A 26,307-nucleotide genomic window follows, 5' to 3' on the forward strand; every position below is an offset into this window, starting at 1 on the left:
ACATGTTGTTCAGGCATAAACACTCATATCCACAAGTGAAGAGTTCAATTAGCTATGTTACTGCTCATGCCTATAATACAGGAATGTTCTCGGACTGGTGGCTTGCACCTGGGCCAGACTATATAAGGTTCAATATAATTCAAAGGCAGGGTCAGACCTTGCCCTCTTGTGCCTACATGGAGATTCTAGAACAATTCCCCACTTGACTCCTTCCCTTGACTTGCCCAATCTTTCTCTGCCACATAACTGCAAATTGGGTGTTCAGCGGCTGGCTCACATTTACAGCTGCTATTGGTGGTCATATTACCATAATATACACTATATTGCCAAAAGTATTCACTCACCCATCCACCATAATCAGAATTAGTTGTGAGCGAATACTTTTGGCAATATAGTGTATGATGGTTTTGCCAGAAACCAGCATGTACGTCCAGTTTTTAGCAAAAACTAGTATGTGCATCCAAATTGTGGCAAAAAAACAAAAACAATCCAAAATGAGCAACGGGATTTTTTTGACAATCATCAGAAAAAAGTTATAAAATAAGGTCTGGTCATGTAGAGACCCACTTTACAACTGTCATCACTTACAACTGTAATTGCCAGGCCCAGTTAGGATTGTAATTTGAGGACTACCTGTATATCACTTTCTCTGACAGTCTAAAGCAAGGATGGACTGTACATATGATTCTTCTAAATGCAATACAGTAGATTCCTTCCTGCCTGTATATATCTAACATACCATGGTCCATGTTGTGGCCTGCAGATTCGGACAGTGAGGAGGTTGGGGAGGAACATGGGCCAGTCCTGGAGTCTGGGGAAGGCTCTGATGAAGGCTCTGTATCGGTGGCAGAGGTGGGCCAGAGCGGTATCAGCTGCCTTCTGAGTCAGACATCAGTGAGGCAGATGAACAGCTGGAGCCTGTTCCCAGTGTGTGCATGCACCGAGTTGCCAGACAAAGGGAACAGTTAAAGAACAGGGGTCGGCTTGGGAGTAAGGCCACAGGTGGACAATGGGACCTCCCAGAGGAAATAAAAGAGGAGCGAAAGGGGAGAGGAGTTTGTAGGAGATAATTAGTTCACTTAATTGGCTTGTGACTCTCTGAGACTTCTTGCCAAGTTTTGCAGATATCGGCATGTCAGCTCTCCAAGCCAGATAAGGTCTGTGACTATAAATCGTCCCTTGAAAGACCTTGCTGGATGTGAATGAGCAGAATTCACAGTAAATTAATAAAAAGGGGTTTTGTTGGAACAAGGAGTTTGCTTCATGTTCTTGGGAAGCCTCGGTCAGAACAGTCCATGAATTTATTTCCCAATGCAGGTAGTCATCGCTTAACAACTGTCCTGTTTAGGAACCATCAAGGTTACAACAGCCGGAAAAGTAACTTTATGACTAGTTCTCACACTCAAGGCCATCAAGGTGCCTCCATGGTCACATGGCCAAGATTCAGGTGCTTCACAAGTGGCAGGTGTTTGTGACCATTACAGCATTCCACAGCCATATAACTGAGATTTGGGCACTTCACAACTAACAGGTGTTTAGCACCATTGCAAAATTGTATGGTCATGTAATCACCAATCACACATTTCCCAGCAAGCTGGGTCAATGGAGAGCCGTACAGTAAAATTCAGTCATATAATATCTCATTTAACAACCATGGATGATTGCTTAATGACTGCAGCAGAAGTGATATTGAAGGTTTGCCTAGCAACGGAATCGAAGATCCCAATTGTAGGGAGGACTATCTTTGCATGGCTTGAACCCCATTGAATAAGATTGGGCTATGTACGTCTTTTGAGTCCCACTATAGGACTTTTTAAATGAATTTTGCAAACACAACCTATCCTTTTCATGCAAAAAACCCGGAACCTCTTGCATCAGTATCCAGCCTATGGAATTGCTAGGGCACACTGATTCATGCTTTGGTCCAGGAGTTTGCCTTGATGCCTCATTATTGGAATCCTTACTATCCAGAGCGCATCTCATTAAACTTCACTCAGTTAATACTGATGCCAGAGCTATATGCTGGGCTTCGAAGACACAGCTATCTGGTAGTCATGCCTATTGCAAGAACTAAAAAGGTGTTAAGAAATATTCTAGCAACTACCAACATGCAGACCTGATCTATAATAGAAATAAAGTTCAGATCTTATGTGCTTTTGGTTTGTTCTGTTTTTGCCCATAGCAGATAGACTGGGGTTCTCCCTGGCGCAGAAGGAGAACCAGAGGCCGCCTGAACCTTATTCTTATAGGGGGACTCAACTACTATTGGGATTACTAGTTCTAACAAAGTAGCCTCCATATCCCCCCACAACAGGAATGACTCTGAACAAACATTAATTATTACCGGTCAGCCACCTTGTCTCAATCCTATAACTTAACCACAAGAGTCCAGGGTCAGTCGTTAGACATTGCAAAATAAACTACAGAAAATGCTGAAGGCCAACTGATGTTTGGGTAGCTTCTCCTTTTACACATGTTTTTGCAATTGGCTGGGTTTGCACAACACATTTATAGCTAAGTTGTAAAGTATCATTGAGAGGCTTTACAACTTAGGAAGCCCAAACCAGGCTCTTTACATGAAGGGAAACCCTGATTATTGCAGATCACTGGCACCCCTCTGCATTCCTTCAATACAGCTCAGTTAACTGTGACAATGGCCTGAATTCCTTCTCCCAAAGGACCACACACAAAGACAGTTTTACAGCATTTCTTCTACAGTTATAAGATGAGCAGTCATCCATGTTAGAGCTCCCATTTGGTCTTGGTTTTTCCTTTTTCCCGTAGCCAACAATGCCACAGTGCCTTGCCATCTTCCCATCATACGCCTCAATTACACCAAGTTGTAATTTTGCACAATTTACATAGTATATAAGCGATGCTTGAGCAGGGTCCACAGTATTGTCTGGGATGCTACACATCCTCTTCACGGCCTGTTTTCCTTCGGAGAGGTGGCTTCCTGGTATCCGAAGCAGAACATCGAGATTCAGTCATAGTTTTGTTCCATATAGAATCGGTCTTCTGAACTCTCAAGTTTCCTCTTTCCTCTAGTTAGTGAACAACAACAACAACAATAGTTTGTATCCAATAGAACAAAAAGGAAATTATAAAAAATCAAGAGGAACAAAAAATCAGCTGCTCATTGAAAAATGGTACTAAAAATGCAAAATGAAGAAAAAACAAATTTAAATATGGCATTTGACTCATTACCCCAGAGTTGGATTAACACCTGTCTGAAAAACTTTGGAATCAGCAAAAATCTCTGTACATTTTTAAAGCAAATATACAAAAATGGAAAACAATTCTAAAAGCAAATGGGGAGAACATTGGTGAAGTCAAGATCAGACGAGGAATTTTTCAGGGGGACGCACTTTTACCACTACTGTTCAACATTGCATTAATTCCACTGACAATAATCCTATGAAACACAAAACTGGGATACCAAATCTCAAGCCTACAGGGCAAAATAAACCATCTACTGTACATGGATGACTTTAAAATGTATGCAAAAAGCCCCACTGTACTTAAATCAATACTCAATACAGTTCAACTGTTCAGCAGTGACATTAAAATGAACTTTGGACTTTAAAAATGTGCTATATTATCCAGGCAGTGAGGAAAGATAGAAAAAAATAGGAATAAAATTGAGAAAGGAAGCATAGTGAAAGCATTAGCAAAGGATGACGGTTACAAATACCTAGGCATATTGAAAGCAGATAACATCTTGAATAGAAAAGTCAAAGAGTCAACAGAAAAGGAATACATCAGGAGGGTCTGCAAAATATTAAAATCAAAGCTGAATGCTGAAAACATAATTAAATCCATTAATACATGGGTAGTTCCACTGATACGCTACTCAGCTGGAATCATCAACTGGACTTTGGCTGAACTGGAAAACTTGAACCGGAAAACGTGCAAACTTTTGAATATGTACCACACTTTACATACATGAAGTGACATCGACAGGTTGCACCTGCCAAGAAAAATAGGGAGCAGGGGGCTATTGCAAATCCATCAAATTGTAGAAGAAGAAAAATGAAGTTTGAATGATTATGTGAACCAAAGTACAGAAAAATTGCTGCAGGCTGTGAAAGTAGACAACAGTATAAAAACAATAGAAACAAAAGCAGAATATAAGGAAAAATAGCTGGATGACAGATTAAATAGATGGAAAACCAAAGCTTTGCATGAACAGCACTTGAAAAACATTGAAGGAAAATGTGTTGACAACTTGACATGGACATGGTTTAAGATGGGAACCATCAAGAAAGAAATGGAAGGTTTAATACTGGCTGCTCAAGAACAAGCACTACAAACTAATGCCATGAAAGCAAAGATACAATAATCCACTGACAATCCAAACTGCCAACTTTGCAACAACAAAGTCAAAACTGTTTCACATTTAATATGTGAACACAGCAAAATTGTACAAACTGAGTATAAAGCTAGACACAACCAAGTTGCTAAATTAATACACTGGTCATTATGTAAAAAATACGACTTACTTGAATCCAAAAAGTCAATGGAACACAAAGTGGAAAAAGTTACCGAAAATGAGAAGGCAAAGATCTTGTGGGACTTTCAAATACAGACGGATCATCATTTGGAACACAACACGCCAGATATCATGGTTGTAGAGGCTGAAGTGTAGAGTTTATTGATATCGCTGTACCAGGAGAAGCCAGAGTCGAAGAAAAAAAAATTAGAAATAAATCATGAAATATTGCGACCTGGCCATTGAAACTACACAGCTATGGATGAAACATGTAACAGCGATACTCATTGTCATCAGGGCACTTGGTACCATGTCCAAGAATTTTACAAAATACATAAAGAAATTGCAGCTTTCTGCAATAACACCAGCGGAACTGCAAAAAACTGTGTTACTAAGAACATCATATATTTTAAGAAGATATTTGGTTGATACCTAGGATGCTGGCAACAACCTGTATCAACCAACAGCACCAGTCAATGGTATTTGTGACCCATCTTATATACCGTATTTTTCGGAGTATAAGGTGCACCTTTTTGCCTCAGAAAAGAGGCTGAAAATCTGAGTGCATCTTATACACTGAATACAGCATTTTTTGCCTCCCGAAGCCCTGCCCCTTCACCAAAATGGTCGTGCATGGCCTTATGGATGCTTTTAGAGAGCTCCTGGGAGCTGGGGAGGGCAGAAAAACGGCCCGTTCCCCCCCCCCAGTCCCCAGCACCACTCTATAAGCTTCCTAAAAGCTATGCATGAAATTTTTCTGACAGTTAATGGACCCGTTTTCATGAAAAATGGGCCATTTTTTGCTCATTTTTGCCCCCCTCCATCCTTCCAGGTTGCTCTGCGAGCCCCCTAAAGGCTATTCATGCCTTTTTAAAAAGGGGGCCATTTTGGGGAGGTTTGCAGAGTGCAAAAACTTTTTTTTCCTTTCAAGCTCTTTAGTTAGAGTAGTTGATGAGAATTACATTGATCAAATGCTGTGCCAGCAGAGACAAAATCTTAGGACCCGGATTGTTGTTGGGGGCAATATGTGACTCTGTAAACCGCTTAGAGGGCTGAAAGCCCTATGAAGCGGTATATAAGTCTAACTGCTATTAGGTGCTGCAGATTGTCAGCTATTTCCTTTTCCAGCACATGGATAAATATACCTGGAAACACCTACCTACCTTAGTCTCTCTCTCCACCTACCTACCTACCTACCTACCTACCTACCTACCTACCTTCTCTCTCTCTCTCTCTCTCTCTCTCTCTCTCTCTCTCTCTCTCTCTCATCTACCTAACTACTCACTCCCCCTACCTACTTACTGTATTTCTCTCCTCCTCCCTCCATCTCTCTCTCTCTCTCCCTTTATCTATCTAACTACCTAATTACTCACTCTCCCTACCTACTGTATTTCTCTCTTTTTCTCTCTATCCCTCTATCTACCTACCTACTTTAAAAAAAATAGCCTCTTCAAAACCTTGGTGCGTCTTATACGGTGCATCTTGTACTCCGAAAAACACAGTATATTATATATATATATATATATATATATATATATATATATATATATATATATATATATATATATATATGTGTGTGTGTGTGTGTGTGTGTGTGTGTGTGTGTGTGTGTGTGTGTGTGTGTGTGTGTGTGTGTGTGTGTGTGTGTGTGTGTGTTTTTATTTGTGCTGATAAATAAATAAAGGAAGACTAGTATAGATCTATTTCAAGCTATTTAGCTCTCATCAGCTAGCCATATCCTTACTGGGATTCGAACCTGTGCTCTATTGCCTCCCAGGCAGGGAGTTAACCATTTGAGTTAACCATTTGAGCTACAGAGAACGACATAAATAAAAACACAAATATAACAAAGGCAACAGTAAAAATATTGGGTTTCTGTCTGGATGGACTCTTGTGACGAGCCTAATGACAGAGAGTGGAAGTGTGACCTTCCTCCCACACTTGGGCATACCAGGGGTTGTGACTTTAAGTATATATATATATATATATGCTATATTTATGCTGATAAATAAATAAAGGGAGACTAGTATAGATCTATTTCAAGCTATTTAGCTCTCATCAGCTAGCCATACCCAAGTTTGGGAATCGAACCTGTGCTCCATTGCCTCCCAGGCAGGGAGTTAACCATTTGAGCTACAGAGAACAACTCCTTTATCAGCCAGCCAGGGTGGGAGGTATATACTTAAAGTCACAACCCCTGGTATGCCCAAGTATTTGGTATGCCCAAGTAATTTATTAGATTTTAAGAACCCCCAGTATGCCCAAATATGGGAGGAAGATCACTACTTACATTCTCTGTCCTTCGGCTCGTCACAAGAGACCATCCAGGCAGAAACCCAATATTTTTACTGTTGCCTTTTTGTTACAAATACAAATACAATATATATAGATTAGATTTTACAACCCACGGTATGCCCAAATATGGAAGGAAGGTCACACTTCCATTCTCTGTCCTTCGGCTCGTCACAAGAGACCATCCAGGCAGAAACCCAATATTTTTACTGTTGCCTTTTTGTTACAAATACAAATACAATATATATAGATTAGATTTTAGAACCCCCGGTATGCCCAAATATGGGAGGAAGGTCACACTTCCATTCTCTGTCCTTCGGCTCGTCACAAGAGACCATCCAGACAGAAACCCAATATTTTTTACTGTTGCCTTTTTGTTACATTTGTTATATTTGTGCTGATAAATAAATAAAGACCTCAATTACATGTTAAATGTTACTCAGCTTTTTCCATATTTTCTCAAGCTTCCGATGACTCTGAGAACAATCATGTCCTCATACAAATTTTCTTCCTCGATCCTTAGGTTTGACTCAGCTCTAAATACTGACTCACACACTCCTCTCAGATGGCAAATATTTAGGTGAGTTGTATTTTTCTCTCCTTTCAAGTTTTAAAAAAAACATCCTGGGAGCAATTACATGGGTTTGCCAATTTATTGTGTAGATGTCTCCTTTTTGTCAGAAACAGGAGGCAAATGGGCTCATTAGAATCTGAGTAAATATAAAATCTGTTCCTAAATAAAAAAGAATAAAAATAAATTTTAAACAAGAAACACAAAAAATGTATTAGTGAAAAGAAACCTAGATCCAATTAAAAATGTACATAGCATTTACAGTAAAACAAAGAACCCTATCAGAACAGAAAATAAGATTTTTTTTTTCCTATGGCCAAAAAGATAAGAGAAAGTGGGAAATGTCATGCTCACCTTTTCAGCTGTTCAGGTTGCCAAATTTAAGTTATAGAAAGGAATCTTAGAATATATATAAGCTAACAAATGAAACTACAGTATGCCTGACAGATAGTCCTTCAACCTCTACCCCAATACCTCCAGAAAAGAAACACCCACCAGTTCTTAAAACTCTCTGATTCTCTGTGAAAACAGTGATAAAATTTTCTGTAATAATTTTCTCTAAATTCTCTTTCTTGCACTTTCCAGGAATATGCTTGGTGTTCAGATAAATCAATAGATGCACAGAGATAAATAACATTTATGTTCTATTCAAAAGAGAAAATAAAAAGCTTAAGAAAGAAACAAGCAGACCAGAAGACATCCTATCCAGATAAGCAATGATTAATACCAGAGGAACAATCAAGCAGAGAACTATACCTCAGTCAAGGAACTTCCATGGAGAAAAGGACATCCATACTAATATTGGTGGGCAAGCTATTTTACATAAACAAGGAGCAAACCAAATATCCACTGTGTTGATGTTACCTAATTGGGCAATGAAATGTCTGCAAGCAAACAACCAAGCTCAGGGAGCCTCCAAAGTTGAAACATGGGCTACCTCTATGCTCTTCTATTAAAATTAAAGTATGGCAAATTGCCCTCCTCTCATCTGTCAAAATTAGATATGTGATTTGCAGGATCCAATCCAAACATGACAGAGAAGGAAGTAATTCTAACGCTAAAGAAGCAAATGGGTGCGAAATACTTGATTTTATGCTTAACAACAAAGCAGAGTAAAGATCCTTGTATAGAAGTTTGTTTTTTTACTCTTTCTCATGTGTGTGCATACATATACACATGCTCTCTATCATCTCTCTCTCCCTATTTCCATATCTATCTATCTATCTATCTATCTATCTATCTATCTATCATCTATCTATCATCTATCTATCTATCTATCTATCTATCTATCATCTATCTATCTATCTATCTATCTATCTATCTATCTATCTATCTATCTGGGTCTTATTTTCTTTTGACCCCCAAAATAAGTGCTTGGCCTTATTTTTGGGGAGGTCTTATTACTTTTGAGGTGCAGGAGGCAGTGAGCATGGTCACCTCATGGCTGCTACTTTACTTGTGTTGTAATATTTTTGGGGAAGGCTTATTTTAGCACATGCGTTCAAAAGCCCGATTGGGCTTATTATCTGGGGAGGTCTGATTTTCGGGGAAACAGAGTATCTATCTATCTATCTATCTATCTATCTATCTATCTATCTATCTATCTATCTATCTATCTATCTATCTATCTCTATCAATATTGATACCAACATTGAGATAGATAGATAGATAGATAGATAGATAGATAGATAGATAGATAGATAGATAGATAGATAGATAGATAGATAGGGAGGGAGGGAGAGAGGGAGAGAGGGAGTGTGAAAGAGAGATAAAAACTTTATTTCTAATTTTTTTAGGGTGGCCACGATAACCAGAAAAGGAGTGACTTGACTTTTTCTTGGGGGCTTATTTTAGCATATGCGTTCAAAAGATAAGCAGGTTGATTATCCACAAATGCCAGAAGGGCAGAGAGAAGGGGCAGACTATGCTCCAAAGTTTGAATATTGAGAATCCAATCAGAAATACTCAGGAATAGAGGAGGTAGATCAGCGTTTCAAAATTCCTTTAGCACAATTTCCTACAACCTACTGCCCTTCCGTTGTGTTGGATTTCAACTCCAGCCATTTGTCCCAGGACACATATTAATGGGTGATGCTGGGAATTTGAAGTAAAAATATCTTGTGCCGAACAGATTAGTAAAAGAATTAATGTGCCATGTTATTGTATTATGCATCTTGCTCCGATTCATAGATGGCCATTCATGTTGCTTCCAGTAATTTTATTCAATTCAGAAAAACCACAGCTGGGTTAATGTATTGAATAAGATGAAATTGGATAGGGTTCTTACAATTGACTATGAAATATATTGTACAAGACTGTCCACAACCTGGGTTTCTTAGAACAGGAGTCTCCAACCTTGGCAAGTTTAAGACTTGTGGACTTCAATTCCCAGAATTCCTCAGCCAGCTTTGAAGTCCACAAGTCTTAAATTTGCTAATGTTGGAGACCCCTGCCGTAGAAGATCACATGAAGCAACACCAGAGGCAATAGCCTGCATAGAAAAATTGGGCATCCAATTATGAGACCACTGCCATAGCCTTGTGGAAGATTTGTATATAATTACATGGATTGTGTGCATATGTTTGCTTCTCTTTATCAAGTTCACATCATACGCTATAATAAAACTCATTAATTCTTAAACATGGTTTAGGGTGACTGGCTTCATCCCACATATTTAAGTACACAAAGGACAACATTGCTTAAGATGTTTTGTGAAACTACCCTATATTTTATACGATTGCTTAAGTCTGATTTAGCATATTATGTAATAGCCACCATAGTGAGTTGCAATTGATTTAATTGTAGGTGTGTTACCAGGTCATAATAACGATTTATAATGAATGAATGTATTCACCTTAACCAGCCAGAGTGTTTACCATGATATCAACCCTTCAGGAACCAAATCCATGAAGGTGAACTAGAGACAATATCTAGAAGTCCATCTGGAGTAGGTATAAGAGAAACTTTAACTTGGAATATCCAAGATGAAGAAATACAAGTCCTCAACTTCCAAAATTACCCAACTAGCATGATCTATCCAATTCTTGGTTGAAAATTTGTCTTTCTTGAAAGGCTAGATTTACTCTGGAGCAGGAGCAAATTTCTCATCTCTGCTCCTCTTCCCAAGTGGTCTTGTTTATAGGACTCTGTTACAGGTAGTCCTTGACTTATGGCCACAATTGAGTCCAACATTTCTGTTGCTAAGTGAGACATTTGTTAAGTGAGTTTTACCCCATTTCTTGCCACGGTTGTTTAGTGAATCACTGCAGTTGATAAGTTAGTAGCACAGTTGTTAAGTGAACCTGGTTTCCCCATTGACTTTGTTTGCCAAAAGATAGCAAAAGGGGATCACGTGACCCTGGGATGCTGCAACTGTCATAAATAGGAGTCAGTTGCCAAGCATCTGAATTTTGATCATGTGACCATGGGGATGCTGCAACGGTCATAACTGTGAAAAATAGTCACTGTCCTAATAGTGTCACTAATTGAAAACTTGTAAATCGGGGACAGTGGTGGGTTCCAGATCCCATTGCAACCAGTACGGTGCAACGGGGCTGGGCGTCCACCACCACATGAATGCACGCAGTGCAGGCATGCTACTTACCACCTGCAACGTCTCTGTGATGCTCCAGTTGCTCGGCGAAGCATTGCGCAGGCACTGTACGCTCCGTGCACAGAAGCCCCGAAAACCTCAAATACTGGTAAGGAGCGCAGGTGGGTAGCTGGGCCCTCTGGAGTGCAGCACCTGAACGGTACCTGGTGCTTCCAGCAGGGACCAGTATGCCCATACCAGGCGTACCTGTCTAAGTCACCACTGTTCAGGGACTATCTATACTAAAGGACACCAATTACATTGTGAAATGAAAGAGAGGAAAATGTAAGCTATGCTATGTGTCTGTGCAATGAAGAGGAGGAGGAGGAGGAGGAAGGATGTAATTGGTGTCTATGAAGATGGTCTGCTTCTATGACAAAAAAATATATATCGATGGATGCAGGCTTGAAAGTGAAGCTGTGTGTTTCATTGTGAATGAAAGAGCTAAAATAATTGTGTAGATTGTTTTCAACATTAATGAGAATAGGAATTGGTGGCTGGTGGTTTCATTGTGGTCTAGGCAGGGGTCCCCAGGCCAGGCCCCACTACTGGACCGTGGCCTCTTTGGATCCAGACTACAGAAGAGGCAAGCCAGCGTAAACTCGCCAGTCATGCAAGTGGATCTGTGTGTGCGCGCACACATCTGCTGCTTACATGTCCCAGTTCCCCTCTCCCTCCCCAGGCTGCTAAGCCACTAAGGTTGGGGGTCACTGCTCTAGTATTGCCAGAGGTGGCACGCAGATCCCTCTCTGTGGGCATGCACGCCATCGCCAGCTGCTCTTCTGGCTTCTGGTGTGCACATGCACAGCTGGTCTTCACGGGTGCTGCAGCGCCAGAAAAAGGTGGGGAAAAGACCTCAAAACCAGCCCAAAACAGGGCGTTTCCAGTGCATTGTTTGGGCATCAAAAACAGCCCAAAAAATGGCCTGGAAATGGTCCAACCCCCCCCCCCCCAAACCAGCCATGCATCTGGTGGCTAGCTGGCCTTCAGGTTTCTGGCAGTGAGGCACACACACATGCATGCAGTTCCAGTTTGGGCACTTGGTGTTGAAAAGGTTCACCATCACTGCTCTAGGGAAAGGGTGATAACAGAAGAACGCGGGATGAGCTTGAGGGCAAAAATGTATGAGGTGATTGCTGGGCAGAAACACTTCGGTCACCCGATACGAATGGATCAGTAGGAAAGAGGTGAAAGAAAAGAGAAAATGCAGCTGAGCCATCCAGGAAATGATCAAGAATGATAATTGTTTGGAGGGCATCTGTTCAGGAAAAGATCTGTTACAAATACCCGATTTAAGCACAAGCTGATTCACGAGCATATGTGAAAAATTAATCAAAAAGCATAATTAATTTTCCTGCAATGAGAGGTTCAGGCTGAAAACCATGGGTTTTTTTATGGTATTCAGTGCAGATCTACAGAAAAAATGAATATGGAAATATAGTGGGGATATGCAGTGGCTCAGTGACTAAGAGGCTGAGCTTGTCGATCAGAAAGGTCAGCAGTTTGCTGGTTCGAATCCCTAGTGCTGCATAATGGAGTGAATTCCCGTTACTTGTCCCAGCTTCTGCCAACCTAGCAGTTTGAAAGCACGTAAAAATGCAAGTAGAGAAATAAGGACCACTTTTGTTGGGAAGGTAACAGCATTCCATGTGCCTTCGGCATTTAGTCATGCCGGCCACATAACCTCAGAAACATCTTTGGACAGCGCTGACTCTGGCTTAGAAATGGAGAGGGGCACCGCCCCCTGGAGCCAGGAATAACTAGTCCTTATGTGCGAGAGAAACCTTTATGCAAAAAGTGAAAGGTTGATTGGTGTAGTGCTTAAGGCATCAGACCAGAAACCAGAAGGCTGTCAGTTCCAGTTCTGTTTTAGGCACAAAGCCAGGTGGGTGATTTTGGGCCAGTCACTCTCTCTCAGCCCTGGGAAGGAGACAATGGCAAAGCACTTCTGAAATCTTGTGAAGAAAACTGCAGGGATTTATCTGACTCCAAGATACAAGAAGCACTCAAAAGAAACAACAAAAAAGAGAGAATGTATTTTTTTTTGGACCTGAAATAAACATAACAAGCTTTCTGGAAATTCTGTCAAACCATTCCAGATAGATTGCAGTTTGTCAGAAAGGAGACAAATCCTTTCAGTCCATGAAATGGCTTGATTACTTTGTGATATGTGCACCCATCATACAAATGTACTTAATTTTTAGGCATCACCCCTGGCTTATGGAATGGCTGCATGTTGTTTGTTTGTTTGTTTGTTTATATACAGTAACTGCCTATCTCAAAATGTGACTCTTGCTTAATACTTATGCAAACATTGTTATCTGAAAATTGAAAGAATTGTTTTTGTTCCTATTTTGTTTTGTTTGTTACCTTAAGGATTAAGCAGAGGGAAAGATAATAAAAACGAATGTAAAATCCACAAAGGAATAAGGTTGTTAAGCGTGGCTGAAAAGGTGTTTGACAGAATACTGTTTGAAAAGATGTGAGAGGAAATTGAAGAAACTTGAAAAGTGTAATCCAATGGTACCTCAATACCCATTGTTAATTAGTTAATTGGTTCCAGGAGTTGTGATGAGTACCAAAAATGATGAGTACCAAATATTTTTCCCCACAAGGAATAATATAGTCTCATGACGGCAAACCTATGGCACACATGCCAGAAGTGGCACACAGAGCCATCTCTCTGGGCACGTGAATCGTCACCCGTTGCTCTTTCGGGTTCCAGCCCGCTGGACAGCTGGTCTTCACATGTGCGGAAGCACTGGAAATTGGAATATTAGCTGCCCAGTGCGCATGTGTGCTCTTCTGATTTCTGGCACACGCATGTGAACAAGCTATCTGGTCTTCTGGTTTCTGGAATGCATACATGTTGAAGACCGGCTGGCTGATATATATGACCAACTTGCTGCACCAGAAACTGGAAGCAATAGCAATAGCAGTTAGACTTATATACCGCTTCATAGGGCTTCCAGCCCTCTCTAAGCGGTTTACAGAGTCAGCATATCGCCCCCACAGTCTGGGTCCTCATTTCACCCACCTCGGAAGGATGGAAGGCTGAGTCAACCTTGAGCCGGTGAGATTAGAACCGCTGAACTGCAGATAACAGTCAGCTGAAGTGGCCTGCAGTACTGCACCCTAACCACTGCACCACCTCAGTTCACATGTACACCGGGCAGCTCATCTAATTTCTTAGGCATACTACTTTGGCTCTTTGCATAACATTGTTTATCCCCCCCACCCCCACCCCAAAAAAACTCCAGTGTATTGCACAGTGGAACTTCGGTGCTGATCATAAATTGATTCCTGATGGCAGAAAGAGTACCAATAATGATGCATGCAAAAAAAAAATTTCCCTTAAGGAATAATGTATTGGGTCACAAATCAGGTTTTAGCATAGCAAACAAACCATGAGTGCTGAGACAAAATTGTCTTATCAAAATGCATTGAATAGTAAAACCAAAGAGTTTCAAAGTAGTTGAGTACCAAGGTACCACTGTATTTGTTGTGTGTTGTATAATTTAGATAACGCTTATATTAGTTTATTGATTTAACTCTGATTACCAGTTTTACCAATTACTTTACATTTTCTTTGCTTGTAAGTGCTTAATTAGGATGGAAATACATTACTTAAATGATAATGAGAACTTAGTATACCGGTATTATAGTAGTCTTTAAGTGTATGATGCCAATATTTTTAATTAGTATTCCAATTAAAAGCAAAATGATGACATTATAATATGGCACTCATCACAGAATGTACTGAGTAGTACTAGGCTCATCTGCCCCATATGTTTTGGGCTGTATACTGTAAAAACTGAGAACAGCATTCAGGATATCTGCACCTAAAAAAAATTCACTATTTTGAGATATTTGCAAGCAAGCTAAACTTCATCCAGATGAAAAAACCACACACACAGAAGAATGACAGATACGCAAATCCTGGGTAAAGGTAAATAAACCAGGTAAATCTGGTTAAAATATAAGAGCATAGAACAGGGTTTTAGGCTGCTGAACCTGTTACAGATAGTCTTTGACTTATGTCCATAATGGAACCTGTCAATTGCAGTCATAAGTCATGAAGGTCCTAAAGCAGGTCACCATACAACCCAATTTTACATCATTTGCAACAGTCGCTAAGTGAACCCATAGTTTGCTATGGGACAATTTTTGCTACAATGTAAATGCCAGTTTCCAGCAAATATGTCATAAATTGTGATCACATGACATGGGGCACTGCAAATTGCCATAAATGCTGGCCAGTTGCCAAACACCCAAAATGCAGTCATATGACTTTGGAGAAGTCCGGAAGAGTGTCATTAGAATTTCAGAACTGGGTTTTAGGTAGCTTTTCAGGTCTGTTGTAATTTCTAACGATTGCTAAACAACTGATTGTAAGTGGAGGACTACCTATAGTGGGTTTTTTTTTAACCGCAGATCCCCTGATCAAGAGGCAAAACTCTAGGGCAGTTTTTCTCACCTTTGGCCACTTGAAGGTGGGGTCACTTTCACCTTCATGCTGGTTGGGATTCTGAGAGCTGAAGTTCACCCATCTTCAAGTTGTCAAGGTTAAAAAAAATGCCACTTCTCTAGGGATAAAAAATTGTTTGCCTTTGAATGAACTTTTTCTGGGTGGGGGTGGATTTGTTTTGCCCTTCTTCTCTCACATCCAGTTTGTTTTCAGTTCTGCTGAAAACCAGTTTGAAAAACCCTGGGGTAGAAAATCATTGTGAAGAAAGGATCTTGGTCAGCATTTCATGATCAACAGCTCTGGTCAGCCTTCCCGGATTGCCTCCGGAAGGATCATTATGGCTTTGTTTGTGATGCAAACTTAGGGGTATTATTTTTGTTATGACAATTAATATGGCCACATTCCATGATCTTTTCTTCACAAACAAAATTTGATATTCTTATAACAAGCTAAGGCTAGCTTTTATCTCTCCCCCCCCCCCCCCCCGAGACCAAGTTTTATTTTCTGTTTTGTAGCAAGACTTTGTAGCAAACTCCTATTTGTGAGAAAAACGAAGTGTAGAGTTAAGGCAATGAACGATTTAGGACTAACAAAATGTTGCAAAAGAGCATAACCTCGTGCCATCTTTCATTACTCTTGATGGTGAACTATGGAAAAATTGGCCAAACATACTGTGGGTGTTAGGAAATCCCCCTTTGTTGATTTTCTTTAGGATGCTGTTGTTAAAACCACCAGACATCCCACAGCTCATTCTCTGAACAGCTTCCACTTTTCTGTTCCTCCTCCTCCTCCTCCTCCTCCTCCTCCTCCTCCTCCTCCTCCTCCTCCTCCTCCTCCTCCTCCTCCTCCTCCTCCTCCCAGAAATGAAAGGGCCGGATCTCTTAGCTATATACATTTGCAACATTCATTGTCATGCCCCAAAAGGGGATAGTTTCACACCCACCAGGGGGTTTATTCAACTCCTGTGTGTGCATGCATGCTCTTGTGTATGTATGTGCGCACATATATGCACGCTTTCTTGTTCTTCAGATATCTAACCCCAAGAAACTGGCACACTAGCTTGCATGCTGATCAAAGCCACAGTTCTACCTTTATCTAACCTAAGCTTATCACGAATACCAAATTAATAAATGAAGGATCCAGTGTTGAATCATCATAACACTAAGGCAGGATTTGCACATTCATTTCCATGCTAAAGCCGAATCAACCACATTGTGGTTCAGCCGAATGAGGAAACACAATCCCAATTGGTACCCCTAAAGTCCTTCGCCTCATCTCAAAGGAGGGATACCTAATGCCAGGTAAAGAAAAAGGAGTGTCACGTATGCTCAAAAGCATTTGGGTCACCAAGTGTTTTAACCTGCAATATAGCTCTTAGATCCCTTATTTGTTCCTCACAGAAACGGATTTGGGCTCCCAGCCCCCAACCGCCTTATTCACTTCCTTGTTGTCCCAGAAACTCAGGAATGTAGATCTCCAGTGGTCTCCAAATTAACTCTTCTTTGTGTTCCTAAGCACACTTGAAGAATGAAGTCCCTTTGCAGTTCAAAAGAGCAAACTGGTGGGGACACATCTTTAGGACTGCTCTCTTATTTTCAGGCTCTGCAGCCTCAAATGAAGGTTTTACCTGCTTTGATGCTTTTTAAAGGGGGAGTGGGGGGGTTGCTTCCAGCAACATAAAGGAAAAAAATCCCATGTTTGGAGGTAGCGAACCTCTAAGCGCTAGTTTTCTAGTAACCGCTGAGCCTTCCGGACGGCCTTGGATGTTGCGTCAGATGGGTTTTTTGTCTGGTTTTGCAGAGGTTATTTTTATAAAAGAGGAGTGGGAAGGAGACTTCTTTTATTCCAGAGGTTGCATTCCTTTGTGCAAACCCACGGATAATGGCATACCAATGGGAGGGAGGAGTTACTGACACTCACATTCACTTACACCTTCATACTTCAACACACACACACACACACACACACACACACTCAAGACCTGCACAAGACATTTTGCTGCCTGAAGCACAAACAAAGCAACCACCCACCCATCCAGCTCAGGCATAAAGGTTGATACCAACAGTCAAATTTCACTTGGACATAACAAGCAGGATGCCCATGGGAAATCAGGCGGCTACCTTAGGGGGCAATTTAATAGGCACATGACATTCTACCTTGCTTTGTTCCCCAATTTCTTATTCCTGATCCCTGGACCCTGTTACAGGTAGACTTCGACTTACAACAATTCGTTTAGTGCAGTGTTTCTCAACCTTGGCGACTTTAAGTCCTGTGGACTTCAACTCTCAGAATCCCCCAGCCAGCACAGCTGGCTGGGGAATTCTGGGAGTTGAAGTCCACAGGACTTAAAGTCGCCAAGGTTGAGAAACACTGGTTTAGTGACTGTTCAGAGTCACAGCGGCACTGAAAAATTCAGGTGCTCGGCAACTGGTTCATACTTACCATCATTGCTGAGTCCCATAGCAATAGCAATAGCAGTAGACTTATATACCGCTTCATAGGCCTTTCAGGTCTCTCTAAGCGGTTTACAGAGAGTCAGCATATTGCCCCCAACAATCTGGGTCCTCATTTTACCCACCTCAGAAGGATGGAAGGCTGAGTCAACCCTGAGCCGGTGAGATTTGAACCGCTGACCTGCTGATCTAGCAGTAGCCTGCAGTGCTGCATTTAACCACTGCGCCACCTTGGCTCATGGGATCACCTTTTGCGGCCTTCTCACAAGCAAAGTCAATGGAGAACCCAGGTTCATTTAACAACCGGGTTACTAACTAAATTACCAACTGCAATGATTCACTTAACAACTGTGGCAAGAAAAGTCGTAAAATGGGGCAAAGCTCACTTAACAAATGTCTCCCTTAACAATGGGAACGTTGGACTCAGTTGTGGTCGTAAGTTAAGGACTACTTGTATCTGACAGTAGAAAAAAAAACTGCCCTGTTTTGTCTAACACTAAGGCTGGAACTGATGAGTCTCATAAGAACATTGTTATTGCAATGCTGACGAACATAACCTGATCCATCACAAGACCCTCACTTGACATACCCACACCTGAAGCCCTTATAAACAGAAGAACACTGAAATCCCCTACACCAGGGATCAGCAACCCACAGCTCTAGAGCTGCATGTAGCTCTTTCACCCCTCTGCTGTGGCTCCCTGATGCCAGTCGGCTTCACAATTGATAGGGCTTTTGGTTGAGATAGGTAGAGGAAAAAGGGTGCCCTGCTAGGAGGAGACTCTATGGTAGGGGAACCAGACTTCCAGCCAGCTCCAGAATTGAACCGGGAGTGGGGGTTCCGGTTAGGACCTTTGGGCTCTTTGAGTGTTTAAGGTTGCCGACCCCTGCCCTAAACTCTGTTGAAGATGTTACCTGGCCTGGTAAAGAAATGTTTGGAAACCAACAAACAAGCTCAGAGAGCAAACTTTCACCCTCAAACATTGTTACTTTAGAGAGTTAATTTGAAACACAAATCCATAGAATTTATCTTACCATGTCTGAAAAACATCTGAGCACATGAAGAGGACAGAAAGCAGGACGGTTGGATTCCAAATCTTTCTGTGCCATCAGTTAACCTGAAATCTGGCAATAGCAGTAATATAGGGACATTTTTGGGAGGGAGGTGGTGGAGGTTTCAAGTTTGTTTTTGAGTCCGGGCAACTGCCTGGACAAGTTGCTGCAGTTTTTTCCCCCCAAGGCTTTTAAAAAATGCTGGCTCCTTCCTAAATCTGAGAGAGATTGACAGACCAAAGGTCACCCCACTGACTTTGTACTTAAGGCAGAATTGAACTGAATCTCTCCTTTCTACCATAAGGTAAAGGTTCCCCTCACACTTGTGCTAGTCATTTCCAGTTCTAGGGGTGGTGCTCGTCTTTGTTTCAAAGCTGAAGAGCCAGCGCTGTCAGAAGATGTCTCTGAGGTCATGTGGCCTGAATGACTCAGTGCCAAAGGCACAGAGAACACTGTTATCTTCCCACCAAAGGTAGTTCCAGTTTTTCTACTTCCATTTTTACATGCTTTCGAACTGCTAGGTTGGCAGAAGCTGAGACAAGTCACGGGATCTCACTGCATTGAATCCCTAGTGGCGCTAGGGATTCAAACCGCTGAACTGCCAACCTTCAATGTCTTAGCCACTGAGCCCCTATTTCCTACAGTGCTTCTTTCTAAATGTTCTACCTGCATGATCAAACGACTTCTTTTCATCCACCACTATCATGTAAAACAGAACAATACTAGTACATTCATACCACAGACTGGAGTAACTGTGGCTGGAACAGTGACTTGCTTGTCTGTGCGTCCAGGAGCCCTAATCTGAAGCCTTGGATGAGGGGGCAGAGGTCCTTCTCCCATCAGGTACAGAAGGCAGTTTACCAAAACTCAATCCAAGGTCCTCTGACAGAAGGTCTCTTTGTAGCTGGAAAAGACAGAAAGCTTTGCAAATAAATCAGTGAAATAACAGGACAAAGTCCCGAGTACCATTTATGGAATGAGTAGGAGAGCCACATTAGTCTATAGTGACACAAAAAATAAAATAAAAAACCAGTAAGTTCCTATGGCACCTTTTCCAGCTAATAAAGTTCATTAAGAGATATAAGGTATTGTGAGATGCCATTCATGAAAACCTATACCTTTTATTAACATTTGCTGGTTGGAAAAGGTGTGGCCAGACTTCTGATTTTATGGACGAATGAAAGATAGATGGATGGATGGATGGATGGATGGATGGATGGATGGATGGATGGATGGATGGATGGATGGAAAGGTGGGTGGGTGAGTGGACAGACAGGCAGGCACAAAGAGCAGAAGTCATCTCAAAGGAAAAGGATCACCCCAAACCATTTGTAAATGAAGATCATCAGAACTCCTTGGTTTCAAAGTGGCCATATTAACCTAGTGCGTGCAGCCGTGGTTTGCTTAACCTCGGCTTATAAATAAAGATACTCGTTGTATTCCTGAAAGAAAACAGAGGACGTTCTGATTCAACGCGAAACTAGTTCCTAGAAACGTCCTTTCTGACTAGTCACTTCTCCCTTTCAATCTCGCCTTGCAAGGTTTTGGCCAGCCCCGCTAAAGCCCGGGATTCGTTCTTCGATCCCAATCAACGTGAGGAACCGCAATACTAGTCCAAGCATGTTGCGTTCAAACAGCCGAAATCCCCACCCCACCCCACCCCCGCCTCCCTCGTTCTCTTTGGGGTCTTGTTTCTCGTCTCGCTTCCTGTCCCAAGTCGCCAGTTTCACCTGTCGGTGACGTCATCACGGGATGGGAGGGGTGTGGTTTGGGGAGGGATGAGGGGGACGAGAGGGGTATATAGCTGGCCCCATATAGAAAGGTGCGTGCATTTATCCTTTGCAGCGTCGTATCCGGCTGTGGAAACGAACTTGAAACTTTATCTCTAACTGAACAGGTAAGAGTCGGGTCTTGATGAGGGAGAAGGAATATTTGGCTTTCCTGGTATGAACGGAATACCACACACACATATATACATATACACACAGAGAGAGCGAGTATATAGATATATATACGCACTGTATATATATTTAAATGCTCGCATTTGTATATTGCAGCGGTGGCGATCATCTAGCGATATGAAAACTGAGTTTCATCAGTCTTGAAAACTTTTGGATCAGGTGGCAGTGTTTGCTGTGTGTAGAAGTGGCGCCAAAACACCTTTGTTATGCCTCCAATCTTAAGAGGCTTTAAAAGAGAGGAGGGAGACTCGAACCCGACACCTGTTCTCTATTCCAGCTCAGAAGAGCCTCGTGTTACTAGCGGGGCGTTTAGGACAACCTGCTGTTTTGAGAGCCAGGGAGCGCCAAGGCGCGCTGGTGCCTAATGGATCTGGGTTGGTTTCTACTTATCCCAAATGTACTTTGCGGGAGGGGGAGTTAATCCCAAATTCTAACCAGCTGTATTGAATACGGTCACCGTTCATCTTCATTTATTTATTTGCTTCCTATATTTACTGGATTTATATCTCCTCCCATCTCTAATTCATGAGTCTGGGCGGCTAGTAATATTCAAGATAATTAAAAAAAGTATCCCGAAAAAAAACATGCAGCCGCCAAGATTCGGGAATTGAAACTCAAGTGATCTTCCTTCTATAGGACAAAAAACTATTTTAATCCCAACTGGTGGGTTTCGGACAAAAGATCCTGAATATCCATCCCCCCGTCGAGTTTATTTTCCCTTTCCTTTCTCTCGTCTTTTAAGATCCTGCCATAAAGCGGGACTAACGCAAGGTAGAAGTAGGAGAATTTCCTTTCCTTTCCTTAGGAGTACAAAACGACAGGTGTACGGGGGGGGGGGAATCGTGCAGTGGGCAATTGCATAAAAACCTGGCTCACTGCGGTCTTCTCTTTCCCCCATGGACGAGACAGCCGCCCTTCTCTTTCTTGATCGGGGAGAGGGTTGGGTGGCGCCCTGAAGTTTTGATGGCGCGCGCTAGTTTTGCAGAAGGAAAAAAAAAACCTTTCGCCCTCGAGATGGGAGGAGGGGGGGCGAGTTTCGGTTGAAGGGCAAGAAAAAGACCGCAGGGCGTCCCCGCCCTCTTGTCGTCCCCCCCACCTGAGCCCCGCCCGAAACCACTGGGGGGGGGGGAACCTTTGTTCTCTGGAGCGTAGCCACTCGGTGACCGTGTCTCGCTTTTTCCTTGGAAGTTGGGCAGGTGAACTAGTGAGATTGAGGTGACGGTTGGCGAAGGTTCCCTTAACTCCCTGTAAATAATTATTTTCTTCCCGCCCTAAGAAAAGGATGCCTAAAGCTAAGGATGAAATCTTGAGTATTTCTTTAGTTGCCTCCACCACACAGACACAGCCAGCCACTCGCAAATAAATAACTTATTCTGAATAAGTCAGGAAAAACAAAGGCCAGGGCCAATCCCCAGAATAACGATGCAAGATCCAATTTGGGTGGTTCATGGGGACCAGAGATTTAATCTTCTGATCTTCCAGACTCATGCTGGAGCCCATTTTTCAGGGAACTTCGCATGTATTTGCACAACCTATTGAGAAAAACTATGTCAGGTTATTTTTTTTTAAAAATGGATTTAATTGAGTAAGCTGAATTCTGGCGATGTGCATCTTGAAATTGAGCTCCCTGTGCCTGTTTGAAGTGGACTGTAGAGATGGTTTCGGAAAGTGAATATCTTTCTGAGACAAGTTGGGGAAGAAACCTCCAGGGAACAAATACTTTGATTCCTCTGAAATATTTCAGAGCCCTAAAGAAGAAATCCCAAGTTCTGTTTTGCAGTTATTTATTTAGTGTATATCATATCATACATGGACTAGTACAATATATTAAGGTTTCATATAGATTAATAAAACTCTTTTTCTGTTTTGCAGTTTCTCTGCTTCCTAGAAATGGTGTTAGCTGGGATTAAAAAAAAGAGCTAGGCATAAACTCTTATATTAAGTGTTATACAGAAGTATTGCAACAGGTGAATTCTTATAAACTTGTAGCTTTAAGCAATGACACGCCTGTCTGAATAGCCATCCTGCCTCTGAACCCTAAGCTAAATGGAAGAGTTGGCCCAGTGCCCCTGTATAGCAGTGATGTTCTTCCCATCAGAAATAATAGAGCCCCTCTTAACTGAACCGGGCTTCCTTCGTGAACAAAGGATGGTGACCATCCCTCTTTGTTACAAGCAACGGTTACAAAGATATTACTGGCTGTTCTAGTTAAGACTAAGTGAGATGGTTTAATCTGTTGAATGAGCTTTAACCAAGGAATGGCATCCTATTCTACTTCTGAATTTTGTCTTTTGAATTTTTTTAACAATTGACCTTGTTCATAGATTGGATAAGTAGAATGGGGTGCCATTTTACGTACAAACAAAAAGAGATGACGTGGAACTGATCCTGCCCCCATGATGTAAAACGATACAATCTTGTAGTCTTAACTGAATTTTGCATTGACTATTAAATTGAACTCTCCTGAACTTGAGAGACAATATGAAACAGTGATTAAGAGGCATGGTTCAAATCTCCATTTAAATATTAAGCACTGAATAACCAGTATAGCTAACTCTGGCTTACCAATTTACCACACAGAGTTATTGTTAAGAGAGAAAAATACCTGTGTATACCTCACTGAGCTCCCAAAGACAAAGTCAGGTATAAATAGAATATTGTGGCAAAAGCAGTGGTCATGTTGACACGACACATTGAGGTACAAGTTAGCCAACCAGTTTGTAAAATATTATGTTGTCCAAATTGAAACCCATGTGATTAGTTCATGGTATAGTTCATGAATCCAGAAATGAGATTAATTGCATAAATAGCCATTCAGTTAACTGTGGGTATAAGCATATTGTGGGAACATATCCAGTGGGGAAGCTGTCATCTTCTGGGTAGACAGCATTCAATCTCTTTTCAGATTAAAAACAGGGAACTATTTTGAGCTCTGTAAAATGAGAGAAGCTCTTTATGCTTCTCTCATTTTCCCTCATGGAAAAAAATCTCTGGAAGAAACATCATGGGCTTCATGAAAGCTTGTGCTTTTTAACCAAGTGTGTTAGTAAAAAAAAAAAAAGTGCTTCCAGATTCCTGACTTTGTGGTACCATGGTCTAACATGGCTCTCCTCCCACAACGATTGGAAGAAATTGCAACCTACCTGGAGGAAGACTGGTGTATTTCAGCCTAGGGAGTGGGGAAAGCGGGAAGACTGTAAATACATATCTATCTTTTCTGTCCAAATACATCTATTTGGACAGCGGGGATTAGAATTAAGGAGTTTGGTTTACCAAGAAGCAACTTTATTGAAGTTATTTCTTGAGAACAACTATAAGTGACCTGGGTATGGAGGGATGGAGAATGTAACAATATAATTGCATTGTTATACCTGTGGGAGATAAATTATGTGTACGCAAAATGCTTTTGAGTGAGCACTGTACATAAGAGTGCTTTATAGTCAGCCAAACAATTCAGAAACAAGAAACACACATAAACACACAGCGTATAAAACAATCAAAAAGATCACTTATATAGAGACAACCAAGATCCCACAAATAGATGTAGTCCTCTACTTACAACCACAGTTGGAACCAGAACTTCCATTGTTAGTGATGCATTTGTTAAGCAAGTTACAGCCCATTTTGCTACCTTTTTTTGCAGTCATTAAGCAAATCTGGCATTCCCCAATTATGTATCAGAAGCCCCCAGGTAAGTCACAAATAGCAATGGCATGATTATGGGTACAAGGGATGGTCATAAGCATGAGGACAAGTTGTAAGCAAGTTCTCAGTATTGACATAACTTTTAATAGTTGTAAGTTCGAGGACAACCTGCGCATAAATACATAAATATATAATCACTAGGAAGAACCACTTCAGTATATAAACAGCCTGAACAGATAAAGCTCATAGTGAACTTCAGCTGTTCTTGGATGTTAAGCAGCAGTATTAGCTCTGCTTAGGACTCAGATGGGGCTGTTGAGTAAACAGAAAAAATTCCTGGAAGAAAACTGGGTAAGAAACTCTTCTCCGGCTTAGATTATTTTACAGATTTTAAGGACGGTTTATGTACATGGAGGTCTATAAACACTTTAGATAATGTTGCAATCAGACCAGAGTATGCAGAAATTGGAGGAAAACGTCACCACCACCACCTCTGATGAGGCGCAAGATACTGTCTAGTACAGTGTTTCTCAACTTGGTGGCTTGATGTTGTGTGGACTTCAACTTTCAGAAATTCCCAGCCACCCATGAATTTTGGAGTTGAAGTCCATATATCTTTAAGCCTCCAAGATTGAGAAATGCTGGTCTAGTAGATAGCAGTATCACTGAAACAAAACAGCGAAGTGGTTGGTCCTTTTACCCAAGGACCAAAGGTTTCAGTGGGAGCCTTCAATAAGACAATTCATTTGTGTTCTTTTCCTATACTTCATCCACCCCCCCCCCGGAAAAAAACAACCCACCCTGTTTTTATGTGCACCAGCGATTTTCATTGATAAAGTAGCCTAATTGCAAATCTTTGTCAAAGGCTCCAAAAATGATGAAAGACAGTAGTGGAAATGATTCACTTCACAGAGTCCCTCAGCATCCATTTCCAATCTCAGTGTCTCAGTAATTAAAACTGAGGGTCATTCTTTTTTAAAAAAAAGTTATTCCGCCCATTGATTTGGGGCAACCTGATCTTGGGATGCTGTTTGTCCTGCCTGTGAGTTGAAAGTCTTGGAACAAAGAAAACAATTAGGACAATCACTCAAACAAAACAAAACAAAAGTGTTTTTGTTTCAATTAGACATTGCAAATAGCCTGCCATATATAAGGGGATGAAATTGACATTGTAGACATTTGTTGCTAATAAGGGAGAATATTTGTAGACATTTGTTAGTTTTAACATTTCAGGGTTCAAGGATAACTTATCCAAAAGCTTGTTTAAATATGTACATTTGTCCTCATCCTACAGGAGATGGGGGATTTTTTTGAGTGGGCAGTTTTGTAAAAAAAAAATCCAAGGTGAACATTTTAAAAGTGGAGTTATTTTTGTTTTACAGCCTAAATCCCCCCCCCCCATTCTCTCCATTTCACCTGAAATTAATTTTTATTGCCAAATGAAATATGAGAACTATATTTTGTAGTTGTTCTTATATTTTATATTTGGAAAATGTTTTAAGCCCAGGGTTTACTTGCTTAGGGACATGGTGGCTCAGTGGTCAGGGACACAGCTTGTCAATCAGAAAGATGGACGGTTTGGCGGTTCGAATCCCTACCGCTGCGTAACGGAGTGAGGTCCCACTACTTGTCTCAGCTTCTGCCAACCTAGCAATTCGAAAGCATGTAAAAATGCAAGTAGAAAAATAGGGACCATCTTTGGTGGGAAGGTAACAGTGTTCTGTGTGCCTTCGGCATTTAGACATGCCAGCCACATGAGATGTCTTTGGAAAGCACCGGC

The 26,307-nt window shown here is 41.4% G+C and overlaps 1 protein-coding gene and 1 long non-coding RNA gene across 2 annotated transcripts in view; one reads left to right on the forward strand and one right to left on the reverse strand.

Moving 5' to 3' along the window:
- LOC106540347 (uncharacterized) lies at nt 1–21,880 on the reverse strand. The gene is made up of 4 exons (XR_001312870.2): nt 21,759–21,880; nt 19,659–19,825; nt 4,503–4,663; nt 1–3,044 (listed from the first exon to the last, which is right to left on the reverse strand). It is a non-coding gene; the product is annotated as an uncharacterized LOC106540347 (long non-coding RNA).
- Nucleotides 20,698–26,307, forward strand: part of LOC106540346 (claudin-4) — a 12,529-nt gene continuing 6,919 nt past the window's right edge. Inside the window, exon 1 of the mRNA XM_014055422.2 lies at nt 20,698–20,818. The gene's annotated coding sequence lies outside the window, so the exon portion shown is untranslated. The remainder of the gene's footprint in view (nt 20,819–26,307) is intronic.

Source organism: Thamnophis sirtalis, unplaced genomic scaffold (genome assembly GCF_051295495.1).
Source record: "Thamnophis sirtalis isolate CommonGarterSnake01/CBP01778 unplaced genomic scaffold, rThaSir2_p1.2 scaffold_4, whole genome shotgun sequence".
NCBI lineage: Eukaryota > Metazoa > Chordata > Lepidosauria > Squamata > Natricidae > Thamnophis > Thamnophis sirtalis.